This window comes from Convolutriloba macropyga, chromosome 14, assembly GCF_964194025.1.
Source record: "Convolutriloba macropyga chromosome 14, txConMacr16.3, whole genome shotgun sequence".
Classification (NCBI taxonomy): Eukaryota; Metazoa; Xenacoelomorpha; order Acoela; family Convolutidae; genus Convolutriloba; species Convolutriloba macropyga.
The window spans coordinates 19,634,450-19,653,579 of record NC_134481.1 but is presented as its reverse complement, the minus strand read 5'-3'; the positions used below and the strand labels follow the sequence as shown (position 1 = coordinate 19,653,579).

At 37.1% G+C, this 19,130-nt stretch overlaps 1 protein-coding gene across 1 annotated transcript in view; it reads left to right on the top strand.

Annotated features, from left to right (window-relative positions):
• LOC142353480 (uncharacterized) overlaps positions 1–19,130 on the top strand; it is a 111,248-nt gene that overhangs the window by 55,961 nt on the left and 36,157 nt on the right. The window lies entirely within an intron of this gene.

Genomic DNA, 19,130 nt, shown 5'->3' with positions numbered 1-19,130 from the left:
CTTCCTTCCCAGCCATTTTTGATCTTGAAGAGCCATTCCCCGTCCAACTGAAGTTTAAATTGTCCAAAATGATCGTCCAACCCTTTTTTAAACAACAGAAATTCAAAACTATAATTGTTCAAAAAGGGTTTCAGCAAAATGAAATGAACCAATCTTAGAAAACTTCTTCCGGTTCAGGTAGCTGACAAAAAACAAAAAACAAGATGAAAAAAATTCTTGTTCTAAAAAATTAAACTTCATTTCTTTCAATGTCATCAACTTATATTTTTTTACTTTTATTACTCATATCACAGCTAGAATTATCCCCTCTGATGGTTCATACGATGTGTCTGATAAACTGCGAGTTCTTCAATACGGTTGCTTTGCAGCTGGTGAAAATAACATTGATGCCGTAAGTAAGAAGCCTCTTGAAACTTAGGCCCGAAAAAAATCAAATGGTAGATACTCAAGTTACCATTTACGGAAGATCCTACCGCACATTCGTTAAAGCACTAATATGTTGGGCAGAAGCAATGGTTTTGCGTTATATTTGTGGTACGTGCTCACTTTCTTTTATTGTACACAATGCTCCCATAATTACTCACAATTTATTTATTACCATAGAACAATGTTTGGAAGCTAACAAAACAGGCATGATGTATGCAAAGTGTTCCTACTAAAACAGAGGAACGCAATTAGAAAATGTCTCCCCGACCTCGTGTGATGGTCGCGGGGAAATAGAACACAACTCTTTTAAACATTGATGCCACAAAGTGTTTTAGTTTTTGATACTGAAGATTTATCATTTACCATTTACAACAGTCAGGGACATAAATTTCCTTGAATTTCTATCAGAAGGTGCCTGTTCTTCAACTTCTCTTGACCCCTTTGCTTAAAATTGAGAGACACCAAAAAATTTTATAAATACGAAAAGACTCTAAAAAAATTATAAAAAGCTAAACTTTGAAGACGGACCTGATAAACTAAAGTATTTCATAGTGAGGGATGAAAAACCGGAGACGCCATGTGAAGGTACTGCAACTTTTTCTCCCGCTGAAATGATTATAAAACTAGAATAAGTGAAGAGAACGAAAAGGTTTGTGGAAAACCTGAATATCTTTATAGAACCAATTTTGATTCTTTATTTTTTTCTTGTACTGGGGGTTTTAATATGAACATATGAAGACTGTCGAACCAAATCAATGTGAACTTGACCGTACCCAAAAACAAATAATAATACTTCTGTTATCCACTCAAGATAATCGTTTGGATGGTTTCAAGCTAATTGGCAACCGTTCAATGTTTTTCGACACAGATGGTAGCATAGTCTGGCTTTATCAACGTCCAAAACGAAATTCACCACTTAAAGTGTTTGATCAGTGTTATGATAGGATTCCTATTCGTTATAATGAGAGGAAAATGATTGTTGATCATATAACAAGACAAACTTATAGCGCTGCTAACGAAGTAAAATGAGTTGGAGGTTACAAAAAGCGTAATACTTGATATTGATAATAGTAAATCGTAGATTATTTGCATCAACTTTTGCAGGTTCAATCCCAAATTTAATGAATACAAATTGCAACGTGCCGGTTTTTATACACCTAATCAACTAAAAGATTCGGGTCTTTATTTTACATTCAGAATCAAAAGCAGTCTTCATAACAATTTCAAGAGAAGTTTTGACGGGTACACAAATTGATCACACCCAAAACGATATTTTTGCTTTTGCAATGGGAATAAACAGACCAATCTAACTTGATTGTTTTTTGTCACCAGAATTTTTTTGGAATCAATTCAAGCGTACATTCGGCACAAAAACTTTTTCCCCGAAAAAATTGGAAAGTAATTCCCGTGTTTTCCTTGTTTAAATTTCAAAGCAGATTTGGTAGGCGCAATAATATGAGCATTCGAAATTCATAACATCTCGAACAAAACGCTCAGATTCTCGAAAATAAATCTCTTTTAGCACCTGCTTTTTCATGCGAAAATCGATCTAGTTTCACAATTGCCCCAAGTGCAGTTCAAGACCAGTACCACACCTACGGTACAATAGAAATAGAACGTGATTGTACTAACAATCCATTACTTGAGGATAGCAAAAAGAATGAGAGAATTATGTATTCGAATTTAAAGCAAGATTTGGAAACTGAAAATTAGGTTTTGCAAACTTATATCTTTGAAATGAAACTTCAATTTTCTTTTTCAGACATGAAAAACTGACAACTGAATATGCACGAAAAGTTCATCAAGCAACACAACTTTCTATTTGCCTAATGTGGACAATATACAGGACAAATGTTAGTTTCAAGTATATCATGCAGAGAAAAAAAATTTACCATTAGAATTGCTTCATTCCACTATGACTATAAATTAGAGTTCAGCGTACCTCCACAAAATTTTAATTTCGTTGTAAGGTTATGAGCACTAGTTAATGAATCAATCAGCTTGGTATTGCTTTTATTTTTGAACCTTGATTTTTGGGATGCTTCGGGAACTTGCAGCATCTAGTGATCTATCATTGCAACAATGGTTCATACAACAGACAAAAGTTCTCTGTTAAAATAGGAAATCAAGAATACCTGCCTTTAGCTATACAACAAATTTCAGTGTGCATGATACTTATCTTGGTAACAGTGCCTAAAAGAATTGTTTAAAAATTTTACACTATTCTTAGCATTCCAACATAATATTACATTCATATTACCACAATCTTTTTCGTTGAATAAAAATACAGTTTTTTGAAAAATCGTTCAAGAAAACCGAAAAAAATCAAGTTACTCTTTTTTTGATTTTACTGTACTAAGACATAGGAAACTGGACTGACGGCACCATCACTCTATCCCCAGCATCTCCCTAATGAGAGTTTTTTACAAAGCTATGTAGCTGACAAAAAAAAAGATGAACAGAAATCCTTGTTCTAACAAATTAAACGCCATTTCTTTCAATGTCATCATTTTAAATTTTTTATACTTTTTTTACTCATATCAAAGCTAACATTATTCCCTCCGATAATTTATATGATGTTTCCGATAAACTGCCAGTTATTCAGTACGATTGTATTGCAGCTGGTGAAAATAACATTTATGCCGTAAGTAAAGCAGTCTCTTGTAAATTTAGACCCGAAAATGTTCAAATGGTAGATACTCAAGTTACTCTATACCGAAAAACCTACCGCACATTCGTTAAAACACTAATGTGCTGGGCAGAAACAATGGATTTGCGTTGTAATTGTAGTATGTGATCACATTCTTTCATTGTACACAATGCTCTCGTAATTACCCAGGTGTTCCACTGAAACGGAAGAACAAAATTAGAAAAAATCTCCCCGACCTCGTGTGATGATCGCTGGGATATAGAACACTACTTTTTTAAGCATTGATGCCACAAAGAGTTTTAGTTATTGATACTAAAATTTTATCATTTACCATTGACAACAGTCAAGGTTATGAAATTCCTTGTTTTCTAGCAGAAGGTGGTTGTTCTTCAACTTCTCTCGAACCCTATGCTTATAATTGCGAGCCAGCGGAAAATTTTATAGTTACCAAAACACTCACAAATAATAAACTGCTAAAACCTGAAAAAGAACCTGGTTAACAAGAGTATTTCATAGTGAGTGATTAAAAACCGGACACGCCATGTGAAGTTCCTGGAACTTTTTCTCCCGCTGAAATGGTTATAAAATTTATAATGAGTGAAGAAAACGAAAACGTTTGTGCAAAACCTGACCTTCTTTGTAGAACTAATTTATATTCCTTATTTTTTTTCTTGTACTGAGGGTTTAATATGAAGACATGAAGACTGTCGTACCAATAAAACTGTCCTTCAACAAATATTTCATAAACTTTCTGTTGAACCTGACAATAGCTTAAGTGTTAATGGATCATGCCGTCTGCTTCTCAAGACAATTCACTCGCATATAATGGTTTCCAACATGAAAAACATGTAAGAAAAGAGAAGCCGGATTATGATCTTAACCTCTCGGTAGAAAAGGAAAATATAACTTATCACAATTACCTGCAAATGAAACAAGCATGGAAAGGTGTGGTCATAAATCAATCTGAACTTGACGGTACCTAAACACAAATAATACTTTTGTTGTCCACTCAAGATAATCGTTTGGTTGGTTTCATGCTAACTGGCAACCGTTCAATGTTTTTCGACACAAATGGTAGCATAGTCCGGCTTTATCAATGCCCAAAACGAAATTCACCACTTAAGTGTTTGATCAGTGTTATGATAGGATTCCTTTTCGTTATAATGATAGGACAATGATTGTTGATCAAATTACAAGACAAACTTATACCGCTGCTAACGAAGTAAAATGTGTTGGAGGTTACAAAAAGCCTAATACTTGATACTGATAATAGTAAATCGTGGTACCATTTAATGGCGGCACCTATTGATATACAACAGCCTAGATTATTTGCATCAACTTTTGCAGGTTCAATCCTCATATTTAATGAACACAATTTGAAACAGGCCGGTTTTTATACACCTAATCAACTTAAAGATTTGGGACATTAATTCACATTCAGAATCAAAAGCAGTCTTGATAACAATTTCAAGAGAAGTTTTGACGGGTAAACAAATTGATCACTCACAAAACGATATTTTTGCGTCTGCCATGGGAATAAAGAGACCAATGTACCTTGATACTTTTTGTCACCAGAATTTTTTTCGATTCAATTCAAGCATACATTTGGCACAATGAGTTTTTCCTTGAAAAAATTGGAATGTATTTTTCGTGTTTTCCTTGTTTAAATTTCAATGCAGATTTGGTAGGCGCAATAATAAGAGCATTCGAAATTCATAACATCTCGAACAAAACACTCAGATTCTTGAAAATATATCTCTTTTAGCACCTGCTTTTTCATGCGAAAATAGATCTAGTGTCACAATTGCGCCAAGTGCAGTTCAAGACCAGTACCACACCTACGGTACAATAGAAAAAGAACGTGATTGTACTAACAATCCATTAATTGAGGATAGCAAAAAGAATGAGAGAATTATGTATTCGAAATTAAAGCAAGATTTGGAAACTGAAAACTAGGTTTTGCAAACTTATATCTTTGAAATGAAACTTCAATTTTCTTTTTCAGACATGAAAAACTGACAACTGAATATGCACGAAAAGTTCATCAAGCAACACAGTTTTCTATTTGTCTAATGTGGACAATATACAGGACAAATGTGAGTTTCAAGTATATCATGCAGAGAAAAAAATTTTACCATCAGAAACGCTTCATTCCGCTATGACTATAAATTAGAGTTCAGCGTACCTCCACAAAATTTTAATTTCTCTGTAAGGTTATGAGGACTAGTTAATGAATCAATCAGCTTGTTAATTAACGTACAATTTTCCAAATTGTCAAAACCTATCCGACAACTGAATTTTTACGACTTCATTAATAATAAGAGAAGATTAGCTTAGCTTTTATTTAATTTCTACTTCAATTTACCACTTAATAAAACTGTAATAGTCGTGTGAAGTATTCTCGGTGTCACGCCTGTCTAGTCTCAATTTACGAGATAAGAAAATTTTTCGTACAAGAAAAAAACATTATAAACTCGCTATTGATTTTAGAGCTTTAACTTTGGGATACTTGGGGAACTTGTAGCATTACCATTAATCCTCATTGTCCGTATTGGAAATATTTTGCCCATTCAATGCTAATTAATTTAAATACTCTACCTACTTATCTATCCTCGCAACACTGGTTCATATAACAGACAAAAATCTAATTGTTAAAATAGGAAATCAACAGTATCTGCCTTTAGCTATACAATAAATTTGAGAGTGCATGATAGTTATCTTGGTAACAGTGCCTAAAAGAATTGTTTATGAAATATAAGCCGTCTTAATTAGCCACCCCAAGTTTATAGAATTTATATTCTTCTCAGCATCCCCACGAAACAGTTCTTAATTTTTACCACAATCTTTTTTTATTTTCTAAAATATAAGAATGAGCTCAACCACTCTCGTTATAAGGTTGATGTCGCTCACCATGATTTTATTTGCGTGTCCATTGGCTTAGCGGGAATTGTTTTGCAAATCTGTTGTGTCTTCAACCCTCGCACCGGCAGTCCATACCGCTGGGAAGTTGATGGCCACTTTGCCTTAATAAGTGAGTTAATGGTAAATGAAACAACCATTGGTGCACAAGGATCGATCAGAGCTGGTAATTTGAACCTTTCGGGTTTCGACTGGGCTAACCAAACTAGTATTAACACTTACAAACAATCTTTGCTGGACAGTGTATCGGAAATCTGCTTTGTTAACTTTCTCCATCCACTTGATAGTAAGTTATACGTGATCTTAACCAACCATCCGGAAATTTTTCTCAAGAGCTACGTTGACCGAAGGCTAACCAAGGCATATCAAATCAGTGATAAAAACTGCTTGGACCATTCTCCATTGGGGTAAATTTAGAGGCCCATAAACAACCGCAAATAGATTTTTTAGGAGTGTTACTAGCTTTAACAAGTTGACTGGGTTAAGTTCAACGAGGATATTTTGTCTACGCCTTTTTCACCGTACTGTTACAGCAATGTAAACTGTCTCTTGTATCAGTGGGATAACTGGATTAACGAAAAAATTGAGGGACTGGTTCCACGTGTGACAAAACACAGAGCTTCTCTCAATCCTTGGACCTCTAGGGAGACATCTCATAAAAAAAAGAAGCTAAATTCATTGAAAATAAAACTTGTAACACCAAATCTGAGCCAACTTCTCAAAATCAAAAAATTTGAAATAGAAATTAAAAAGTCAGCAGATAAGGACTTCAAAGTGTTTGAAGCAAAGATTTTCTAGACCAGGTGCTTCAGTCACATTCAAAAGTACTTGGCAAGTACCTGAAAAAAATCCTCTTATCCCAACTCTAGTAACAAGCGGAGACCAATCGGCTGAGACAGACCAGGGTAGGTCTGAGATCTACAATAATTACTTTGTGAGTGTGTTAATTGAATGCCACTCCACGACCGAAACTTGCTTCCCGAAGAGTGACCTAAACACTCTAAAAAATCGAAGACTTCAATTGAAATTGTTTTGATCAGTGTAAAAGAAAACAAAGCCAGAGGCCATGACGAAATTGGGAAGTTGATTCTGAAAAACTGAGCCAAATCTCTAGCAAGCTCTCTGAAGCTTGTCTTTCAGACATGTTGCAACAAAGGCAACTATCCAGCTGAATGGAAGATTAGCACGGTGACCCCCATGTTCAAAGATGGCGATAAAACTGACGTCTGTTGTTATCGTACCATGAGCCTGCTGTGTTCTGTCTCAAAAGTCTTAGCAAAACTAATTTTTGATCCATTCTATTTCTTTGTAAAAGTTAATCTACACTCTAGTCAATTTGGGTTCAGAAAACATCAATCCACAGTACTTCAAATTTTGATTTTTCTAGATAAAATTTACAAAACGACGGATTCGGAAACTGGAAAAAATTTGGCAGTCCTATATCTTGATTTTTCTAAGCCCTTCGATAAAGTCTGTCATAAAAGACTCCCCAAAAAGCTTGCTCGTCATGGTGTGGGAGGTAACTTTCTTAAGCTACCTCACACCTATCTCACAAACAGGCAACAATTGGTACAGAATAACACAGCTAGGTCATCCCTAAAAGCAGTTTCTAGTGATGTACCCCAAGATTCAGTGTAGGGACCACTTCTGTTTCTGATTTTTATCAACGATTTGCCGAACTGTGTCACACATCCGTGTTACGCCTGATGCAGATGACTTTAACTAGAGCTTGCAAAACAGAATGATACTTAATGCAAAGCAGAGCTCATTGCTCTTGCTCAAAGGGGATCTGAAAACTGATATATTCGGAATTCAACTACCAATCGTGAAAAAACAGAAAGATCTTGGTGTGTTAGTGATCAGTGACTTAACATGGTCGAGCAACGTTGACTTAAGAACCAGCAAGGCCCTGAGAGAATTGTATCAAATCAAAAGAAATATGAGAAAGAATGTCACGCTGCAAGGTAAGTTGAACGCTTACACTGGATACTTCGTCCCGATTCTAGTATATAGTTCTCAGGTCTCTCAGCCACAAAGTGGTTCTTCGGAGTAAAGGTTGACTATAAAACGCGACTAATCAAATGTGGTATACTGACCATATCAATGTACATTGAACTTCATGATATTTTGTTTATGCATGATCTGTTAAGAAAAAAGTCAAAGTGCCAAGTTAGTCAACATCTCGAAAAAATTGGGATCTTTGTAGGATCTAAGCAAGCCAATATTGAGTTATTTGTACGGAAACTTCTTCCTGGCACAATACAAAGAGTTGAGTACATGCAGCTAGAGGATTTTGTGCAGCTCTAGTAGCTGCAACCCTCTTTCAAAACTCTAAAAGTTATAGTTTTTTATTTCAAGGCAGCGAACTGATGAACTGAACGGTGAAAACTTTTGGCTGTGCCCTAAAATCTCGACTACACTTGGGCATACTGTATCTCATGTACTTTAACGTACTTTAACCATAGAACTTAATGTATGACATGCTCATAAAATACATAGTGAACGCACAATTCGAAATTTTCACAATAAACGGGAGAACAGAAAGAGATGGTTACTATGAGTAAACTGGATTTTAACAATATAAAGAAAGCATCATAATTAATGATGGGAATCATCACGGAATGTCATCATGACGGGAGACGTCAAGGAATGTTTGTTCTTGACGGGATTCGTCTGGCAGATAAACCTGTTATCTGTTAGTTTAACTAACAAGGACCCGTGCGGTAGAAAATAACTATGAGAGAATCCCAAAGAGATCAAGGAAATTGGGTAAAATTAACCTAAGATTAATGAACCATTGATAGGACCGAAACAAAAGACCACATTCAAAACTAAACCTCATATAATTGAGCTGCCTTTTTCTTATTAGCTTTACACCCTCTCATCTTTCGAAACATATTTTTATTTTCGACCAATAAATCTAACTCTATATTGAACAGTTTGAATTTTTACAGCTCCATAATTAATTAAAGTCTTAGACTTAGAAGATTTTCATCAGTAATCCCGAGGTTTTAAAGTGCTTTAGAAAAACCCCCAACCCAACCCGTAACTGTACACAGTGCAAGGATATTACACTGGCGACAGAGATTTAAGAAAGTTATTCTTTTGAAAACATTAACAAAATTGTCGGTAAGAAGACGCGAATAAAAAGCACTTTTATCCCGAGAACCCGAGAATCGAATTAATCTCGAAAAAACACAAGATTAGAGATAACAAGTCACCATTTCCACCAATTTTCACCAAAGTTTGTGGGATTCAGTTGCAGAAGTCACAACGGAATCAGTCGCTAGTGAGAATTTACTCGCGTGGGGCTAACTTTTACTCGTTGGTGAATAGAGTAAATTGCGTGTGTGGAAAGACAGCATCATACCAAGTGAGTACAAATAAAGAGTTTTCTCTAGTTGTTGTCGTTGGTAATCAAAACTGATCGCCACGGCGTTAGTCTTGTTAGTCTAGGAAATTTTTTTTTCTCATTCGATCTTAGTTGCAAAATTGACTTGTAGATAACAAGCGGCATAACAATGAAAAAAAAATGCAGGATATTTGCGTTGCAAAATCAATTAAAGCAATTGCGTTGTTTTGTAATCCGAATGTTATATATTGACTTTTTCTGAAACTGCCTTTAATTAAAAAAAACAAAGTCAAAAAAAGTTGACCCGGTAACATTAAGCAGGAGAAAGTAAAAGAAAATTGAAGCACCTAATATCATCCTTGTCGTAATTAGAAAAAATATATATATTATAATTGTCAATAGAACACGAAAAATCGGACTTCATATCTAGTATCATATTAAAATAATAAAGAGAATTTACGTGGGACAGTCATCTATAAGACTGTAAATTAAAATTTTGTTGAAAATTAAGAAAAAGAAATATTAAGTAAAAAGGAAATACCATATTGAAATAATAGGTTTTATAAACAAAAGTTTTTAAACATTAAAATAAAGAGAGTGTTATAGAAATTCAAAGATAAAATTAGAAAAACCTACCAATGACGATCAACTTGGTAATTATTTTATAGAGATTATTATTTTGAACAACCAAACAAAGTTTTAAAAGGGCACGATACAAGTAGGGGAACAGTAAAATGGCAACGGGCTCGACCTCTAGAGTGCTATTACCGGAAGCGTTTACCGGTTCAAACGACTTGGAAAGCTACGTAACTCATTTTGAGCTATTAGCGGAACTACAAAATTGGAAAAGAACTGAAGGAGATCTTGCCCGCGAAGTTGATGAACGGCCGCATTACTTTGCACTTAGGCTACAAAAATCTGCCATAGAGTTCTATCGCACTCTATCGCAATCTCCAAGAGAAAATTATGATGAATTTGTTAAAACTTTTCAAGAACACTATAGTGGAAAAACCGGTTGTTTTCCGGGGACGGCTAGCTCGCCGCGTACAGCAACCAGGAGAAAAACTGACAGATTTTCTGGGAGATTTAAAGCATTTGGCTTTGAAAGCTTACCCAAGGGATTCGCAGTACATTAGAGACCATCTCGTTCTGAGAGGATTTCTAGTAGGAATCAACTATAGTCAGGTGAGGTTAGATCTCAGAAAGCAAATCGGCGACAAGGATATGAAAATTCAAACATTTTTTGAACAAGCATTGCATCTAGAAGCTGTAACAAGAATAGAAGAGGAAGAGCAAACACCAAAAGTTGAGGTTATTAGACGGAATGAAACAAAAGATTTAGTGGAGGCCGTCAACAGGCTTGTGAACCAATTGTCAGTAGATGACAAACAGCGAAAGGTCCGTCAAAATCAATCTAGGGAGCGAAGCATTTCCCGGGGACGGTGGGAAGACGACAGACGTGATAGAGGACAGCAACAAGATCGTGGGTTCAACGATCGGCGGCGATTGCCAACGCCACGATCTAGTCACCAAGACAGATCTTTCGGAAGAGATGAACCATCTGGGAGGAACGACTGGCAGGGTTTCAAGTGCAGAGCCTGTGGACAAGAAGGGCACACTTCGAGGAATTTTCAAAATTGTTTCCTATGTGGAAGTTCCCAACACTTGAAAAGAAACTGCCCTTTTAAAAAGAAAACCACCGAGAACTGTAATGTTATTAGAGTTTGTTCGACAAATACAATTAAATGTCTGAACGCAGAAATCATACTTCATGGGAACAGATGCGTTGGATTAATAGCCAGTGGAAGTAGTATGATGCTTTTGAACTGATCCACGTACGAAAAACTGGGCAAACCGGGAATTGTGCGAACATACACAAAACGAGTGTTAACAGCCAATAACTCACTTTTCAAAATAATAGGAAGAGTAACGCTGTTGGTACAGAAGCAAACAAGACCCCCGGAAGTTGAACAAGAACTTGTGATAACGGCAGACGATGGTATAGAATGTCTGCTGGGAATTGATTTCCTGAAAGTCAACAAATGTGTATTGAACTTACACGAAGAGAAACTATACAGCAGTCACTTTAAAATTTCAAAACCGCTTACCAAAGAGAAAACGCAAGGTGTTCAGGTTTTTAGAGTTGCGGGACAAAACACCTATAAACAGAACAAAAACGAAAGTCTAATGAAAATTAGATTAGCTGACGAAAACCGAGAAGAAATTCCGGGAATGGAGGGAATAAAGGGAGTTGAAGCTATTGAAGATTTTGAACTAAAGACTGTTTTGTTTTTAGCCGCCTTTATGATACCAATGAAAAATGGTTCTAGTTTGATAAAAGTCTTAAATCCAACGGACGCGCCAGTGACCGTGTATAAAAGCACTAAAGTAGGAACAATTTTGAAAACAAACAGAACCTAGTTGTGAATGGAATTTTCACGAATCGAAATAAGCCAAAAACATTGGAAACTTTTCAAATGGGAAAACACGCAAATTTGGAAGGTTCTAATCTACATAACCAGCAGAAAGAGAAAGTACAGAAATTTCTCATGAGACATCAACAAGTTTTCTCCCGAAACTCGAATGACTTAGGATATTGTGACAAAATTAAACACCAAATTAAACTCAACCAAGATGCACAGCCATTCAGAAGAAGTTACTGCAGTATGAGTTTTGATAAAAAGAAAAGCAATGAAAAAAATTGTCGAAGATCTAGAGGATGCAAAATTAATTGAACCAACCCATTCGTATTGGACAGCACCATCAATATTGGTGAAAAAAAATGGCAGCTACAGACTAGTTGTAGATTACAGAGGCTTGAACAAACAAACCAGTTGGCCGCTACAAAGAATAAATGACGTTATTGACTCTCTAGAAGGAAATTGTTACTTCGAATATCGATTTGACATCGGGATATTTTCCAATGGCGCTGGATGAAGAGTGGCAGAACGTGACAGCTTTTGTATCTCCAATGGGACTCTACAATTGGAGGAGACTACCCATGGGTTTGGCGTCCGCGCCAGGAGCTCGTCAAAATTGAATGGAATTGATCATGGCGGGACCCTCTTATGAAGTGGCTTTATTATACCTGGATAACATAATCATCTTCGGTAGATCCTTTAAGGAGCATCTCAACCGTCTGGATCTCGTACTTGGACCACTTAAATACGCTGGATTGAAAATAAAAGGCTCAAAATGTAGATTTTCTTTAAAGAAAAAACTCATTTCCTGGGACAGATTGTATCAAGTCAAGGCGTAGAAGTGGATCCGGAGAAAGTAGCGGCAGTCAGTAAAATGAAAAGTCCACGAACAATAAAAGAATTGAGAATGGCATCAGGACTAGTTGGTTTTTAGAGAAGATTCATACAAGATTTTGGAAAAATAGCAGAGCCGCTTTATAAGCTATTAAACAAAAAAGAACGTTTTTCTTGGAGCAAATAGTGTGAATCAGCAGTTGAACCACCAAAACAAGCATTACAGAAAGCACCAATATTGGGTTATCCGAAAGACACGGATCCCTATACGTTAACCGCCGACGCTTCTTTGTTTGGCATTGGCGCAATTATTTCCCAAAGACAACAATGAGGTGAAAGAGTTATTGCATACGCAAGCAAAACGCTCAGCAAAAGTCAACGAAACTATTCTGCGACAAAACGAGAACTTTTTGCACTAGTTTATTTCACTCAACACTTCAGAAACTATCTTCTGAGACAAAAATTTTTGAATTGTTCCCGACCATAGGGCCCTCACATGGTTATAGAGTTTTAAGGAACCAGACGGATTAGTTACCAGATGGATAGAAAAGCTCGGACAGTTTGATTTTGAAATCAAACACGAAGCGGGAAAATAGATCCCTCACGCAGACTGACTGTTTATCAAGAGTTCCACAGACAGAAGACCAAGTCAAAAACTGCGATCAAGTGAACCAAGTAAATACGGCAGACAAAAACATCTGCTCCATTGGACTACGGAAATCTGTTGAACAACTAGTTCAACATCAGAAAAAGGCAGCCGACCTCATTTTACTCAGAAACTGGATTGAGAACGGGAGACGCCCTCAAAGAAAATACATGGCAGGAGCCTCTAGAGCCCTGTGGGAACTTTGGACTGATCTCAGAAACCTATAAATTGAAAATGATCTAATCAAGAGACAGAAACGTATTGACGAATTTAACAACTTAACACAAATAGTCATTCAAAGATCACTTATAAAAGAAATTCTACATTTCCTTCATGAACATTGCGGACATTTTGGTATGGCCAAGACATTTGATCGGGTTCGGGAACGACTCTACTGGCCCGGGATGAAAAAAAAAGATGTTCACGAGTGGGTAAGTTCTTGGGAAGTATGCTGTCAAAAGAATTCTCCGCACCAGAAACACACACTCAGCCTGACAACGTGGAAACCAAGTCATCCGTATTGGCAGCTCGCCTTGGACATTATGGGACCTTTACTTGAGTCAAGTGGAAACAAATACATTCTGTTATTTGGAGATCAATTTACAAAATGGTACGAAGCAATTCCCATGAGCAACCAAGAAGCTTCAACGGTAGCTAAGGCTTTTTTAAACGTTTGGTTTTCAAGGTTTGGGTGTCCGGCAAATCTCCATAGCGACAGGGGCAGTAACTTCATGTCCAATTCTTTTCAAGAGCATGTGTAAGGAGCTGGGAATTAACAGGACATCAACAACAGCTTATCATCCTCAAGGAAACGCAATGATAGAGCGCACCAACCGCACAATCGAAGAGAGTCTTGCAAAATATGTGGGTGAACATCACAACACTTGGAGCGACTATCTTCCTCTAGTAATGATGGCGTACAGATCATCAATTCACTCTGTTACCAGGTACAGCCCCTTTCACCTCCTTTTTGGACGATCATGCGCGTTACCGATTGATTGCATGTATCAAACAATACATACCAAAATCTACCCAACCTTAAGTGATTACGTTGTTTGCTTCAAAGACCAACTACAGACGTGCCATGAACTGGTTCGTGAAAGCATGGATTTGGAGCAAGAAAGACAAAAAACCTACTATGACCGTAGCACATTTGGATCACAATATGATGGAGGTGATTTAGTAATGGTGTTCAAACCCACCATGAAAACTGGCCAGACAAAAAATTTAAATCCTCTTACAGTCGACCGCAAGTAAAACGATCTAAAGAAATAATCAACGATTTAAACTTTGTTATTGAGGATGTGAAAACGAAAAAACAACAAAATGTCAACTACGATCAACTCAAACGTTTTAACAGTAGAGGTGCTGCCACTGATAAAATGGAACCTAAGAAGGCAAAGAGTGAACCGAAAACTTCCCAAATGGACCTTACAGAGGACAATGATTTTGTGGAAATTGAGGTAGTCAATCCAAAAGTGAATGACACAGGAAGAAGAGAAGTGAATCCTGAAGAGAATAATAGTCAAATTAACCATAATACTGAAGATCACAATGAAACAGTCAAAAAGGAATTGTTTGAAACACCAACGGGTTGGAGTACAAGAGAATCAGTAAATACTAACACACACAACAAAAGCAGAAGCACAAAGATACCTGCGCCGAAAGTAGCCACACAGCAGAAGCAGGATAGCCTGGTGGCAACATGCGAAAGGATTGAAGGCGAAGATTTTCCAAATAGAAGAACGGCTTCTACTTCGCAAAGTGTTACCAAACGACGATATCAAACAAGAAGTACGTCGGGAATAACAAGACCACGGAAACTCAAAGACTAATTTTTATCCAAGGATAACGATTCAGATGAAAAAATTTATAATGATGTATTTTTTCTAAAAGGTGATACGACAAAACGCAGAGGGCATGGAACCCACATTGGAACGTGCAGCTGAACTGGAAACTTCTCCAATTGATTATTGTAGTAGATTTTTCATAATTCTTGGAGATTGTGGGGTATGATTTTGAGAAGATTCTGCAGACGCAAGAATTTTCCATGACGGTATGGACAAAATGCGAAACGTCACACATAAATGAGGAGCAGGTAAATAAAGAAGGACTCATCTACGCCGAGAGCAGCAGGAGTAAACTAAAATACTGCATGTAAAAGGCTGCATATTCGTCAGCTGTGCTGAAAAAAAGTGGTTGTTATGACGACGCAACTTACTTAAACGAAAAATCACAAATAATTCCAACGTTTTACCCAATAAAAGAATCAGTCTGCCAAAACATATGGCAGGGACACAAAACGTGGTTACCGGGTCTTGGTGACTTTGAATTCAATGCTCCTAAAGAAGTCCTTAATGAGATGAATGTTGACCGAACCGACGCAGAGTTTGTTCAGAAGGTATCAAAAACATTCAGGAAAGGTGGAGATGAAAAAGGAGTGAATTATGTCTACCCCGTGGAGTGGATCAATCCAAAAGGTGAAACACAGAAAAGTAATATCATGATAAATGCAAAAATTTTCATGGGGACTTTGTTTATTGAAACTAGAGAACCGAATGAAGGAACATGGTTATATTTTAAAGACCCTCTGAAACAGGAGCAGACTTTGTTATATCAAGGAGACACATTTGAAATTGATTCAGTATAATATTTGTTCGACCAAGACAAAAAACCATATATCTTAACGATAGTTAAATTTTCAGACTGGATATCAGCAAAAATAGTCCGCGCTGGGAATAAAAAGTACTTGACAAGCGCATTAGACAGAAGAAATTTAATTGTTCTGTTGAAAAACAGGACAAAACAGATAGACAATTTTCAGCTTTTTGAAACAAACCACAGAAATTTGTTTTACAAAAAGGAAACGTTGACGGCCCCGGAACAAAATTTTTCAACAACAGATATATCTGAGAAAGATCTCAGGGACATAAAACTCGACCAACTTTTTGGGTGGGATTTTCGAGGCATGTTTGAGAATCTGAAGCAAATAGAGTAGGGCTATGATTTTAACGACATCAATTAACGGAAACTCACATCAAATTTTCTGAAATCAACAAAACGCTCTGGGTACACACGCAGAAAGAGCGGGAGGAATACTTTATGTCCGTAGGTGCGCTAAAGTTATCGTACATATTGTCGAAAACCAGTTTTGTACCAAGGAAGTACCAATTAGCGTGTCTTCTGACAACAGTTCAGAAGGAATTAGATACATGGACCCTATTTCTAGAGTGTTATATAGAAATTTCACATTAACTAATTGCAACTCCATGTACCCGAACGCTCTTGAACTGCAGAATGGGTCATGGATAACATATGGCAGACAAATACAACTGATTGATAAACGCAATGATATGCCTTATTACAGAGTTAACGCCAATTGGTCAAACTCCGCGCCAATGGAAGGGTTTATCAATGACAAAGACCTTGAACTCAGCAAGAGGGCCTAAAGATTAAGGCATTTGAGAAAAACGATTACAGGAAGAGAAGTTTTCCTGGGACAAGGAGGTTTATATGAGCATGAGACTCTAGAGTATTTCAACACGGACTGGAAGTACAATCACCAGTGGCATGAATTGCTGATTTTTGAAAACATGGCCCGTGAAATGAAACAAGTCTGGCATGTGGCCAGGGAAATAACCGTCAGTTTGATGACTATTTTTATTGGATTAAAAATCATATTTTGTTTGGTACGTGTGGTTTTTTCTATCGATATGCTACGCAGTGGCACCAATCCTGTGACTGCTCTGCAATCCATTAACACAATGGGGGTACTAGGTTATTTTCATCATCTAAAACAACGTACTAAGGAACAAAAATTGACAGGAAAAAGAACAGTTGAACTGTATGATGGTAATACAGACATTGTAGTTATAAAAGCAAAAAAGGCTTAATCTGTACCAGATATGACAGAAATTGAGATTGACACATTAGATTAATTTAAATGTATGATATGTAGGAATGGCAGAACCAAAAATTGGCGATTTTTGCTACTATCTACCCGAGTTGTTCGAGGTCAGGTCGATAGTCAGGCACCAAGTGTATGGGATTGTTGGAGTAACCTCAAATAAAAGATACGTGGTGCCATTGACGCAGCTGCAACCACCCAATATAGTGGATAGAGCCGCAATTAGTGTTATGGAGTTCAATGGGATGCATCCGAGAATCTAGGAACAGCAAAGGAAGATTGATAACAGCAAAATGCTGGGAACTGCCGGGGCTCGGCTCGAAAAAGAGCTCCGGCAGTTAAAACTTGAAAGTCAAATGTTAAGCAATCAATTGCTTGAGACCAAACGACTGCTTGAGTACGCTGGGAATCAGCGGGAGTCCTGCAGGAGGCAGGTGGAAATATTGAAGAAAGAGTTGGCGGAGGTTACGAATGTAGCCGAAACAAAGACAAGAGAATGTATCGCTCTGGTGGACGAGCGGGAGTGTTTAGCTCGGGAAGCGGAGAATGCCGAGATAGTTATCAGAAAACTAAGGATTAGGGTAAGAACAGAACAGACCTCAAGAAAGGTCATCCAGAGAAGACTGGAGGCGATCAACGCGCAGAGCCCGTTCAGTCGACCTCCGAACTTTTATGAGCTTCTATTTCTGCCACAGGGGGCCACAACCAGTACTATCCAGAAACATTTAAAAACGTTGGCAATGCTCTGTCATCCGGACAAGGGTGGTCGAGAGGACCTGTTCAAAATTATTCTTCAGGCAAAGAAAATTATGGAAGATGAGGAGGCCCGTAATATTTATGACAAGCACGGGATTGAAAAAGCAGAGGAATATATGAACTCGAAAATGGACATTTGAAAATTTTGCTTGTGATTAAGTGGAACACTCACATTTTCTAAGAGGGAGGCAGTGTAGTAGACTATAGAGCTTATTGTATGACATGCTCATAAAATACAGAGTGAACGCACAATTCGAAATTTTCACAATAAATGGGAGAACAAAAAGAGATGGTTACTAAGAGTAAACTGGATTTTAACAATATAAAGAAAGCATCATAATTAATGATGGGAATCATCACGGAATGTCATCTTGACGGGAAACGTCAAGGAATGTTTGTTCTTGACGGGATTCGTCAGGCAGGTAAACCTGTTATCTGTTAGTTTAAAAAACAGGGACCCGTGCAGTAGAAAATAACTATGAGAAAATCCCAAAGAGATTAAAGAAAATGGGTAAAAATAACCTAAGATTAATCAACCATTGATAGGACCGAAACCTAAGACCATATTCAAAACTAAACTTCATATAATTGAGGTGCCTTTCTCTTATTAGCTTTGCACCTTCTCATCTTTTGAAACTTATTGTATTTTCGACCAATAATTCTAACTCTATGTTGAACAGTTTGAATATTTACAGCTTCATAATTAATTAAAGTCTTAGACTTAGAAGATTTTCATCAGTAACCCCGAAGTTTTAAAGTGCTTTAGAAAAATCCCCAACCCATTCCGTAACTGTACACAGTGCACGGATATTACAAAGGCAACGAACTGATGAACTGAAGGGTGAAAACCCTCGGCTGTGCCCTACAGTCTCGACTACACTTAGACATGCTGTGTCTCATGTACTTTAACGAAGGCGTAAATTCTTGGTGATCGTACGCTAGTAATGCTCAATTTGTAAATTGTTTCACTGATCTCGTAGAAAGCTCAATCGAAAATGTGCAAAGGATGTCAACATAGCTTTTACCATTATCTGGTCTCTCCGATACGAGTAAGGACAGACAGTTATCTTCCTACCATGGAAATTATGAGAAAGAATCATCAAGGTATTCAGTATCAGGACTTTTCCATTTGTGCCCCCCGGCTTAGTGGGCGCATTATTGGCGCCCCCAAACGCACGTGTGCCATATTTTTACATGATGATTTACTATGAAATGTATAC